The sequence below is a fragment of the Thermobia domestica genome, chromosome 12 (genome assembly GCF_964235325.1).
Source record: "Thermobia domestica chromosome 12, izTheDome1.hap1.1, whole genome shotgun sequence".
NCBI classification, from domain to species: domain Eukaryota; kingdom Metazoa; phylum Arthropoda; class Insecta; order Zygentoma; family Lepismatidae; genus Thermobia; species Thermobia domestica.
Genome location: NC_137465.1, coordinates 172,484,230 through 172,497,762, shown reverse-complemented (window position 1 = coordinate 172,497,762; position 13,533 = coordinate 172,484,230).

Below are 13,533 nucleotides of genomic sequence, written 5' to 3'. Positions count from 1 at the left end.
TTGATACACTTTGTTCTTTAAAATGCCCCGTAAGAAACAGTCAGGTGGTTTCAAAATGGGTGATTGAGCTGGCTACTGCATAAACCACATCCAGTGGTTCTGGAATGTTTCGTTCAGTCACTCTAGAACTGGTATGGTATAGTGTGGACATACCGTTATCCCCATTCTCAGGCTACAGTGTTGCCATATCGAACTTTTTGTGCAGAATTACTACAGTCAGTCAAACATCATATACATAATTATGGGACACCCTGTACAGTCCTATTTGAAAAAAACTACCACCCATATCTCTTTGAAAAGCTCTGTAGTCTTACGCACACTTATCATTAAATCAACAAATTTGGATTTGCTTAGGCTCATTGAGGTGTGAGGTGTTAGATGTGAAGTCTTTATTTAGAGGCAAAACATTTTTTTAATTCCCCTACAGTCACCAGAATACGGCCTCTTAAAGCAATCTGGGTGGCAAAGATAGATTTTTAACAAAAAAAAAAAAAAAATCCTCACCGTACTAGTAAAACTTTTCTAAAATTTTGTGAGAAAAATAAATGATGATATATTCTTGGATAGTCGATACATCTATCTATGAAATATTATAATCAAAATTCTAATCCCGTTTTCAAGAAAATCATCCGAACTAAACACACGCTCAAAAAAGGTAAGCACATAGCCCCGAGGGAGCCCTCTACTTTTGATTGGAAGTAAATAACAATTACATGATATTATAGTTCGTTCTTGAAACTCCTATATCCTAGAATGAATTTGCCAGCATTGAAAATGAAGGTTTTCAGTGATTAAACAGTGTTCATATACTGACCCTGATGAAAAGTTATCCTACAGCAGCCATTTTCAATTGGACGACCTTTAATGTCACAGTTTGCTTCTTGCATTCTCAGTAAACGACACAGAGAGAGCAACGAGTTTAATGTGTTGCCAATGAGACGAGACGAGACAGAATTTTCGTGACGAGATACAACAAGAGACTGGGTTTCTCCAATAGAAACACTTAGAAGACCACCATTAATACAAGACAATGATAATAGGCAAATAAGTCGCGTCTCCTAGGCAATACTGAGAAAACCACCGTTAACAGAAGACCATTGTAATACATAAACAAGTCGTGTCTCATAGGCAACATTGAGAAGACCACCGTTAATAGAAGACAATGGTAATAGATAAACAAGCCACGACTCGTAGGTAACACTGAGGAGAACACCGTGAATAGAAAACAATGGTAATAGATAAACAAGCAGCGTCTCCTAGGCAACACTGAGAAGACCACCGTGAATAGAAGACAATGGTAATAGATAAACAAGCAGCGTCTCGTAGGCAACACTGAGAAGACCACCGTTAATACAAGACAATGATAATTGGCAAACAAGTCGCGTCTCGTAGGCAACGCTGAGAAAACCACCGTTAATAGAAGACAATTGTAATACATAAACAAGTCGTGTCTCGTAGGCAACACTGAGAAGACCACCGTTAATAGAAGACAATGGTAATAGATAAACAAGCCACGACTCGTAGGTAACACTGAGGTGAACACCGTGAATAGAAAACAATGGTAATAGATAAACAAGCAGCGTCTCGTAGGCAACACTGAGAAGACCACCGCGAATAGAAGACAATGCTAACATGCAAACAAGCAGCGTAGTTGGTGGTTTTGCAGGCTTTGCCCAATCTTGATTGGAGTTTACACACTTAAGATGTGTACCCTGTAGCCGCAAAGAACTCTTGCACATCCTGTTCTCTATGTCCTGTCTCTGAGCATAAAAGTCCGCTCTTATGTCATTCGTAGGTCAGTAGGAAATGACAGATTTACATGATACTTTAAAATTTGCTTTTGCTGGGAGGATAGATAATTATAAAAGTAACCAAAAAAAAGTTGTCTCTTTCTATAGAGGTCAGTGTTCAATTGGTCCTCACACAGTGAATTGAATGCGAATGTAGATAAGGCGAATGTCAGTTGTTCGTGTGGGTATATCCAACATACTACTTGGTTGTGGCAATTCAGTTACACCGTGAATGTGCGAATTAAGTTACACTGGTAAGAGAATCAATGCAATTGTGTACTGTCAACAGTTGAGCCGTATTCAAGGTAAAACTCAAAAGCCTGGAGTCAACACTTTTAAATCGGAAACGGGTCCTCCTGTTACAATACATCGCTAAGGCTAAGCCTCACGTGGCTAGGATGACCCGGACAGCATTCTACGCCTTGGACGGAAAACACTATTGCATCCACCATACACTCTGACCATTGTACCTTCCTATTTTTACCTGTTCCATTCCTTGAACAATCACTTTAGAGGACGCCAGTTCAACCCCCTAGTAGAGGTGCAAAATGCACTTGATACCTTCTTTACTTCACGGCCAACCAAATTTTACCGAGATGGAATCCATAGCCTTCCAGAATGTTGGCAGAAGGTCGTGGATGCAGATGGGGGGACTATTTTTAGTCTTCCAGGTACGTCTTAGGTGACATATTGATGTTCGAAGGTGGTGGGTGAAAAAGCGACAGAACTTTCTTGGTTACCTTTATAGTTATGCATTTAGTAAAATGTAAAAGAAGCACAGAAAAATGAAAGCGAAGGAAAGAAATAGAATGAAGGAAGAGAAAGGAAGAAGAAGATTCAGTAATTCATTTTGTCAATCCTATTGGAATACATCTGCGCTTTTGACAAGAATTAGTGTGACAAATGATTACATAAGTCAGTTATATCACATTTTACCTCGATTTATTAGATAGAACTAAGTAACACTAGATAGCATTCGAACACTTGTGACACGCTGACACTTGCTAGTATGGAAAGAGACAAATATATTTAAATTGTTGACGTTTGTATTCAAATAATAATAATAATAATAATAAAGAACATAGCTAACGATCGTGACATCGAGTTTTATGTTGTAACGTTCATGTCGGAGTAATAAAGATGTACTGATAATAGTAATATTAGATTCGATCGCTTTCATAAATACTATATATCTTTCAACGCTGTATTTCCCAATCATGCGCTACACTATACGATTCAACATGTCAAGGAAAATAACTGTATTCTTTGAAAGAAAAACGTTATTGGTATATATAATACTGCCCACACGAGACGAGACAAAAACGAAATTTCTTGTCTCGTCTCGATTCTCGAAAATATTTTCCTTGACCCGTCTCTTTCTATAATTATATGTACAAAATTTACGCCTTGATTTTTTCCCTTAATATCATAGAAATTATCAGATTCCTTGAACGTTACGAGAAGTCCACGAAGGGCAGTGGCGGATCCAGGAGGGGGCGATCGCCCCCCAGAAAAGGAAACTTTCTTAAAGTAGCTCTAAGTAGCAGTATTACAACCCCCCCAGAAGTCCGTCCTGGATCCGCCCCTGACGAAGAGTATGGTATACCAATTAAACTACATTATGACTGGAGTATATTCTGTAATTCTTCCGTATCTTTAAACAATGATAAATGCTCTTCATTGTCTTTGTACAATTACTTTATCCATTTATAGTTTTTATGAATTACGTAACACGAAAGTAGTTTTGAGATATAAGACGTGAATGAACTAGTGTTGTCTACTTGATTTGTGAAATTTGTCGTCTCTCGTGGCTTACACTATTGATGTACAGTAGGTCATTTCTATGCAAATTTAGAATAGAATAAATGTTTCGAATAAGGATTACTACTAGTAGGAACAGTCATGATTTTAGAAGGCGGAGCTAGGAATTATCCTCATTAGTTAACGAAATCCCTGCCAAACACATCTCCCTTCATGCTGATTGTGGATTACCATTATTTTCGCAGCACTACTTTCATCCATCGTGTATTCATGGTGGCCCACAAGGAAGAGGGTGGTGATAAATCTGATATCAACACTGAGTGGAAGTATATTGATAATATTTACATTAGAAATTAGCCGAGTATCGTTTCTTGTCCAAGTGGCTAATCCGATTAGGTTTGCCTGCGATAGAAGAGGGTAAAGTCTATCTCGTCTTGAAAATCTGTTGTGAAACTGATGTCTTGAAAGTATCTGTTTGTATTGGAAGAGCTGAATCTCGTCTTCTTTGTCGTATTATCACGATAATTCTGTCTTACCTCGTGTCGTAAGCAATCTTACAATGCGCTATGTTGTTTGCATTGTACCAGATTTGATTGGCGACGCTTTCCTCGGATAGAAACCCGAGTAAAACTTCGGATAAGAGTTTAAAAAGTAGGACCTGTTTCAAATATATTCTTTACTCAAATAGGATGTTGATATTGAATTATTCAGAATTTAAATCATAAAAGACAAATCAGTGGCGGATCTAGTTCAAAACTGAGGGCTGGAGCAGCCACCAGACTATGATAGGTATATCATGAGTTTACTATAAACTTTCAAAAATATATAAATAATAGCTTAAATTATTTTTGTTATTCAAAAAACTGGAGTAGCTACCTAGGCTCCCCATCCCGGGGGTAGATCCGCCACTGCAGCAAATGATTTCGTATAAAAAGTTGCGAAATAGTGGAATGATAGAATAAAATTAAAGGAAATATTTCCAACAGACGAATTACTAAATCATTAGTAAATTGTGTTATTTCATAACTCTTGTTCTGAACTTTAGCGTCCGTTTCAGCCCCGAAGTTATATGAGAGATGAACCTACAGCTTGGCATGAGGTCCGAGTTTCCAGCGCCAAAGGCACGCACGCTAACCATATAGCCAAGACGGACCTTCTTCTTGTGTCATGGCGGGACGCTTAAAATGTGTGACTCAAGGATAATTACCAAACTTAACAAAAAGAATTATACCGATAGACGGACAAGATACGCGCTTATGTTTACTTTTAAAATATGAAACTAAAGGAATAGTGATGAAAGTAAACAAAAACAAATGCAAATTTTTATAGGACCGATAGGTACTCAAGATACGTATTTAGTTTACTTTGGGCGACTATTTTCAAAGAAACCCTTGTCCTTGAATTAAAAAATACGCGAAACTAATAAACACCTTAGAGTTTGTTTGTTATCAAGACAAACTGAAAAAAAAATTAAATCGAGTTTTAATACTGTTATATTTTTATTTTGTAGAATACGCATATTTCTGTGGAGATACATGAGGGGCATCTAGTGATCTTAATTTATTATTTATTTTGTGATAAAGACCCTTTATAAATGAAACCCACAGTTAGCATAATCAAAAAAAATTCTGTATCTCTTGTGGCATGTATATGTTACCAAATATTTCAAACTTTATTCCTAAGTCTCCTTGCTATCAAGTCACAATTTCTGGGCCATACCTGTATTTGAAACGGTAATGAAATGTTAGTTTTGAACAGGCAGTGAATAATGATAATGATAATAATAATAATAATAATAATAATAATAATAATAATAATAATAATAATAATAATAATAATAATAATAATAATAAATTTAAAAATCTATACCTACTTGTGTACATTTTATAGTGCGTTTCTCAATACATATGTGTGGTGCGGTGACTTGCTATAGTGCTGCCAAAATATCTTAATCTGTGGCAAAAATGTGAACTAAAGCTTTACACCCACGCGTTGAGTCAATAAGGATTCAGCTGTTGCTAAGCGAGAGAGCCTTAGCGAAAGGGAGTGGAATTTCTTCAGCCGTTAGCAGCGCTTCAACGGAAGACTAGTGTCAAGTCAATGTGGTATATCTATAGTATAGCTCTTACCTTCTCTTCGAGGGATCCCTGGGACAGTTTCAAGCCTTGTAGTATGTGTGGGTTACCTCGGCGTTGCACCGTTTTCTCCTATATTCTCCCTGCACTAATTCTTCCATTATCATTTACTCTCATTAATGACCCTTAGCCTAAAGAGCATAAGGCGTGGGACGTTAAGCTAAAGACTTAATTATTTTTTTCTCTCAATAACTTCAAACAAAGTGGAATAATTTGACTGAAATTCATTGTAACTTGGAGATTATAAAGTTCAACTTAAGTTATACCATAGAAATATCTATGTACTTAAAATAGCTGTCTCCATTTCGAAATTATTGATTAAAAAGAACGTTTAGATGTTTACCCACTTATTCTGAAGAGTGTAGAAATGTCAGAGTTGAAAATAAAATCTATATTGCTGTTTATGTTGTAGATAAAATGATAAATATGTTCTGCAAAATTTACACCTAGATTCCTGAAACTGATTTAAGACGGATGTCTCATATATCACTGACAGCTCTTCGTTTATGATGGACAGAATCATTCATCACCAACCACACTGTTTAAAGACATATTACGCAAGTTGAAAGGGCAGGCGCGTTTCTTAAAAAGAAGTTTGTATGTATATATTGAGTTTTTTGGTCAAATTATTACCCAACAAAATTTAGGTTTCGTAGAACTTGTGCTTGATATATAGCATGTTATTTCTTTAGGATCTTAAGCAGAGAACATTTTCACACCTTCCCACACTAAGAATTAAAAAAAAAAAAAAAAAAAATATGACGCTGCAGTTCCTGGAAGCATACTTAGAAAACGCTGTCTGGACAGGATAGATAAGGTTGTTACATGTGTACGTAAAGTGTGTTGGAGGAAACTTTTGGAAAAAGAGTTACTACTTTTTTTCTCTTTCAATTTGTGTATACGCTATTTAGTTATAATTAGCGTCAACTATTCATTTCGTTGGGTTAAAATAAGATTAATTATTACCGGTAATCTGTTTCGTTACTCAGTCACTTTTTGCTATTATTGAAGTGCTCTCTAATGTCGGTCATTTTCGATCATTTTATATAAATACTCCCCTCAACCAAATTCCGGGGCTGAATTTGGGTTTAAACTGCATCGGAAGGGTCACTGTTCATCTCAACGACCCCGAAAACTATGGATTCGACACTAATATTGGTGGTGGCCCTGCTAATAGCTAACACTCTCGTCTCTGGTGCGAGCGATCCCGGATTCGATTCCCGGTGCGAACACTCGGTCGAAAAAGTGTAAAAGCTTTTTCAGATCAGCCATCTTGTGTGAGGTTTTCCTGGGTTTTCCTCATTCACACCAGTCAAATGCAGGGATGGTACCTGACATACAGGTCTCACGCCGCTTCCTTCTTTCCCTTTCCCCGGATAATGTGCTCGCCGAGGAACGTCATCCGTCCTACGTGATGGGCTAACATGGCCTAAATGCCTCCTCCCTCTTCCCTAAGTTGCACCGTCAAAGTGAAATGATAAAAATCATCTCAGACGCGAACTTCATCCATGTTGAAAATTTGATCGAAATCGGTCGAGTAGTTAAAGAGTTATAAAATTACAAACATAGTCAGTTTCATTTTTATTTGTATAGATACAGATCGGCATGAATGATTTTAGTCCTGGACTAAATATTCAGATTTCTTTATTATTCGACACCATTTCTTTATTACACACACAACCATTCAGTAGATCATATTAAGCTAAACAAAATTATATGGGTGAATGTAAATTCTCATGCGTAGTTTTTGAATCATTTAAGATGAAGCTGATATTGACGTATACTCCCATCAAGCCTTTCATTATGATATACTAGCAAGACGACAGAGGGTAGCAAGGGTAAGGCACACATAGTAGGTTTGGAGCCTAGTGTCTGTTTCAGCATCGATGCTATATGGAACATGGATCTAGTCCCCAACATAAAATTCGAACCACATGAACTTCCACTGGAATCGTACCAGAACTTCCCACACCGAAGGCGCTCGTTAATATGTGGCATCAAACATCCTTTGATATGTTGATATGAGATATTGTTGGTGCCAGGTGCGGTGTTACGTTTTCGCACAATGACTGTACTGATATCTTCTGGAGTGATGGGCGTTGTAAGGAGGCGGAGTGTATTGAGAGGATGAGCACTGTTAGCCTGAAGACAAGGTGAGCGAAAGTCAAAGCGATCCATTGGATGTTTGTGAACAGGATGTTCGGGAATAAATGGTGTAAAAATATCTTAAAGGTATGTGGCAAACTTCTTTGCTTTGTCGAGAGTCAATAATGACGAGTGGTTATAAAGTTTTGGTAAATTTACAGAGAGAGCGTTGAGGCGTTTCCAATATCGTGTAGGATGAGATATTTCGAAGAGAGAATTGGAAGTTTTGACCCACTGTCGCAGCTTAAAAGCTTTCACATAATTTTGCGCAGTGCTCTGAAGTGCTCGGTGATGCCGAAGTCGCCCCGATTTCCAGAACATATTCACGGAAAAACTGCTGCGATCGCTGCACCATAGCAATATATTGTAGTGTAAATTTAGGCTTCTGAGGTGTATATTTAGATTGTGGTATATTTTGTGCAGAGGCTTGATTGATATGATAATTGACAGTCTGTAGTGAGAGATATAACTGTTTCCGTTGTAGGAGGATGGGGATATGATCGATATTTCTCCCAGTCCGTTTTGACATATCAAAGAATCATGTGAAGTGGGGGAGCGTCGATATGTCGAGAGGTACGACATTGGATACTAAGTTTGATCGGCATATGACCAGTCTGAAATGCATCGAGGACATCTACTGTATATTAGAGCGTAGCGTTACAGATGCTGATGTATGTAACTCCATCAGGCGTGGTATTAGATTTTGATCTGGTCGGTTTAGGAAGGTGATGAAATGTGCCCATTGTATTCGTATGGTAGTAACGAAATTCAAAACTTACCTTTGATATCTGTTGGAACGACAATGGAAATTGATATCAGTTAGGGCGATGCAGCACTGAAAGGTGTTTGATAAGTATTGGAATAAGTGGCAGAGGAATTGGATGTCTCGGGCAGATGTAGATAGTGGCTATTGTGATGTAATCAGATTTGTAGCAAATAGTGATTGCAAAATTTTCCGGCAGGTTCGGAAATGCTGGAGTGTGGATGTGATATGGCATGCGAGATGACAATAGCTACCACGCCATTGTCCCGACGTGTTTGTAAACTGTTTTCTTGTCTAATGATCGTATAGCCAGGTATTTTGCATTTCGTTTTTCGAGTAAGATGTGTTTCGTTGAGCAGGAAAACTTTTTTTTTTCACAAATAATTGTTCAAACAGTATTTTATGAGTAGAGAGTAAGAGAGAGAGTAGTCTATATTAACAAAAAGAAAAATGACACCCATAATGTCCACAGTATGATTATATTTAGATGATTTGTGGTGATGAGAATGTATGAAAGTAAGCAATTGAGCCATTGTAAGCAGTTCGGAACTTAAGATGAGAGATTGATTGCGTGGCATATTGGACTTGTTGTAAAATAGAGGCCGTGCAAACGGATGTATATTTTGTAAAGTAAGAATAATGAAGGCTAGAAGCTGTTTAACTGTTATAGCTTGATTAGATGGCCTGGGATCAGAAGTTTAATTTTGTGCTTCGTGCGTGCGAGTGGAAGGAACGACTAGTTCTGGTTTTGCTTATTCTGGAGTAGGCATTATAGCTATAGCCAGGATGACATTCATGACAAGTGGAGCATTCAGGTGGCCGTTGTATATTTCGACAATATCGGGTGTATGAGGGCCAATGTAGTAGCCGCATTTAAATGGATTCACGTATTTTGGTCTGAGATGAGTGTATTCCTTGCAACATATTGGGAGAAGAGCTGCTGTTTTGGATAGTTCCATTCTTATGTATGTATATGTATATGTATATGTATATGTATATGAATGTATATGTATGTCTTATGTTCGAGCAGGTCGTCAATGGTATCCTGCAATTCTGTCAGTACCCGGACCATGTAAGCAGCTCGTTGATCGATTCGAAGATATTTTTTGAAGGTGTATCCCTCCTGGTGTAGTTCCTCCTCTATTTCTTCGTCACTGTAAGTCGGATCTATTCCCCGGATGATTACGGATAAAGTAGATCATGTGCGTAGCGGCATTTGTTTCTTGCGTTGGTCTTTTAGTTTTATGAGTTTAGTTGTTTAACGAAAATCTCAAACCTATGTTTGTCTCGAACTGTTGTGGCAAAACTCGGTAACGGCGATTTGATGATGTATCCGTTTTGAGCTTGGACAACCTGTCATATTTCAGGCCGTGGTCTGTATTAAGTATTTGTTGAAATAGAATTTTGGTATTTCTGAACTTTGGATCATAATTCTGAAGTATAAAGTTGTGTTTCAGTCTGTGTTTTGTGGGAAAGTTGCTGAATTCCATCAAAAATCATAAGGCAAGAGCTGATGTCTACAACTTGCAATACTGATGTTCTCATTGTGTGATGTCTTTTATGAGGTGGAGATTTAGAAGCAGATGCTAGGTAACCGTTAATGATATTTCCGTCTAATCGCTGATCTTTGGTTGATGTTGGAAATGCCTCTTTGTAACTCTTGCGCTTTTCTACCTTCGTAGAGAGAGGGCGAAAGATGTAGGAACTTCAGTCGGAAGACCAGGGCGTTGTTCACTGGCCATAATGGCCGAGTAAGACGATTGCTAGGACGCTCTCTATGTAACAGATAGCTGACGTAATAAAGATGATTAGATGAATGGTGAAGAAAGAGTATAAATACAGTATAAAATCAGCTAAGTGTTATAGGGTATTATGATTTTGGACTTAAGTATTGTACTCATTCCATTGAAGAATATAATAAATATTTCCGTAACTATCATTGAGAATTGATATTAATTTTTATTTTCTCCTATGAGCAAGGCTTTGTACAGTATATTTGGCTTTTATGCCAAATAAGGAACAACATATTTTATCTTTCACAAAAATAGTTTTGTCAGCGTCTGAATTTTCTGACCATATTTACACAAGTAGAAATTTTGACATCTGTTATTGGATGTTTTTACATTTGTACTTGGTGTACTGCAATCTATAAAAAGTAACTAAAATGGAAACAAGGCAAGAATTTGATACCGCATTTGACTATTTCGATGGTCGTTTCCTGCTGCTCTTCTTTCATTCAGGAAGCGTGGTTGCCATATCATACCATTAAAATCTATAATGTTTCTCGCCCACTAATTTTTGTTCCTCGTAACCACGTATAAATAATTTATGCCACATACTTTACTGATTATAATAGTAACTTCTATTTGAAAGATGGATAATGTTTGTATAAAAGTATTTGGTCTAGGAATTAATTCGTGCGGTTGGTACGCACACATTGAAGCTGTAGTACAAACACAAAATACATAAATACCTTAAGAAAAATATTGTCCATCGCTAGCCACCACTTTCGCCCATCTGTCAGGCAATGTACGGATTCCGTGGGAAAAGAAGTCCTCATCCTTGGAAGCGATCCAGTCAGAGACCCATGTTTCGATATCTTCTGAAGAAGTAAACCGCTGTCCAATCAAATCGTTGTTCATGCAATCGAACAAGTAGTAGTCCAAAGGAGCAACGTCTGGTGAATACGGCGGATGGGGTAAAACTTCCCATCCGACATTTTCTAAATAGGTTTTGACCGGTTTTGCGACATCTGGGCGAGCGTTATCATGTTGAACAATAAGTTTATCATGTCTGTTCTCCCATTCTGGTCGTGTTCTGGCCAGAGCTTGCTTCAAACGCATTAATTGTCGTCGATAACGTTCTCCATTCATAGTTTCACCCGGTTGCAGCAGCTCATAGTACACCACACCTTTCATATCCCACCATATGCACAGCATAACCTTTGCACAGTGAATATCTCGTTTTGGTTGTGATGGACCTGCTTCACCTGGTTTCACCCAGGCCTTTTTTCGTTTAGGGTTCTCGTAATGGATCCACTTCTCATCACCCGTAATAATTCGATGCAGAAACCCCTTTCTGCTCTGTCGTTGAAGCAGCAATTCGCAAATGGTTTTTCGTCTTTCAAATCATTCCCATGGCTTTCAAGCGTTTGGAGACTGTTGTTTGATCAACGCCTAATGCTGCTGCAAGTTGTTCCTGCGTTTGACACGAATCCTGCTCGAGCAATGCTGTCAATTCTTCGTCTTGAAATTTTTTTGGCTGTCCAGCTCGCTCTTGGTCTGCCAAGCCGAAATCACCACTTCTAAACCGTGCAAACCACTTCTGACACGTTCGCTCAGCTAGAGCATGGTCACCATACACTTCCACCAAAATACGATGACTTTCAGTCGCACTTTTCTGCATGTTAAAGTAATGCAGCAGGACACCCCGCAAAAACACTTTATCAGGCACAAATTGCGCCATGTTCACTTAACTACAAACTGGTGTTGTTGACGCTTTAATCCACTGCCCTGTACTACGAACGATACGCGATGACAGGGGTTTGCAACACATGTGTGGATACACGGAACTGTGGGACGCTCCGTTCGTTGCGCCATCTCTTGTCCACCCGCACGAATTAATTCCTAGACCAAATAGTTAAATTGCAACTTTGAACAGACGAAGACCAATGATTGTGTTACTGAGATCAGTTCAATCTTAAGTCACTGAGGTAATTGGTTTGAACAATTTACCCCAAAATTCAACGAAGTTGAAGAAGGAAAATCTACTACCATTTCCGGTTTAAATAATAATTGAGAAAATATCACATTATAGATACCAAACTCCTTTATATGCTGTACACGTGACACTACTAGTTAGTTCAGAAGTTATGGCGTTTCACAATAAAGGATCCACTCTCTATAATTTGCAGTAAAATAAAATGAACCACTTTTTTATTGTAAAAGATTAAAATCATCAACATCGTTACTTTTACAAATTTTATTGGTTCGTCTCCTCTTTTTCACACAAATTAGCTAATATATTGTTTTCTTTGCGCTCGGTCCAGGGTTCCGTTCCTAGTCGGGGTGCTTGCTTAGGATACAAACCTGAGTACCGGTTCGAATCTCACTTTAAACAATTGCTACCGTCTCATATAGCCTCAATGCTACAAAGGGACGTTAAATGGAAATCAATCGATCCCTAACCTAATTTAATTTAAATTCTGACGCAGGTTCTACGAAATGTCATTGGTTACTACCAACTGCAGTTAACTTATAATGAAACAAACTTCAACACTAGTCTGCTACACGTTATATTGTTCTCCGCTCGATGTCACTAGTAAATACATTGTAGCTATTTTCATTTTTTGAAAGTACGACAAAATTGCGTATTTCATCAGTTATGTTAACAAATTTCGTAATATTGAAGTTATTGTGCTTTTATTTATTTAGACATGGATTTGGACCATGCTGTTACAAACAATAGGTCCATCGTTAAGAACCCCTTAATTATTGTGAGGTTCATCCTTTATTACAAGGAAATTGCGTCAATTTATTAATGCTTAAAAAATATAGTAGGAGTAATTAATGTGTTGTACCCACATAGTTCAATTTTCAACCTTCGTTGAAACATTCCAAACCCATCGGTGATTTATGAAGTTTCTGGTTTTATAGGTAGGGAAGAACTGAGACAGAATAGTACTATCAAGAACGAAGAGAGTGGGGAAATTCCTAAAATTTTCAGTACATTAGAATTTTAGACAAATTGTATCTACATGGTAGCAAGAGATAAGAATTTGGATAACTAATACTAACGGCTACTTATAGAATACTATAACGCCATATTTTGGGCTTCCAAATTTTCATATTAAAAAAAATCGGGACGTCTATGAAACTTTACCGTATTGTCATAGCTATGGAGATGTTTTCTGCTGAAACATTAAACTTAATCAAATAAT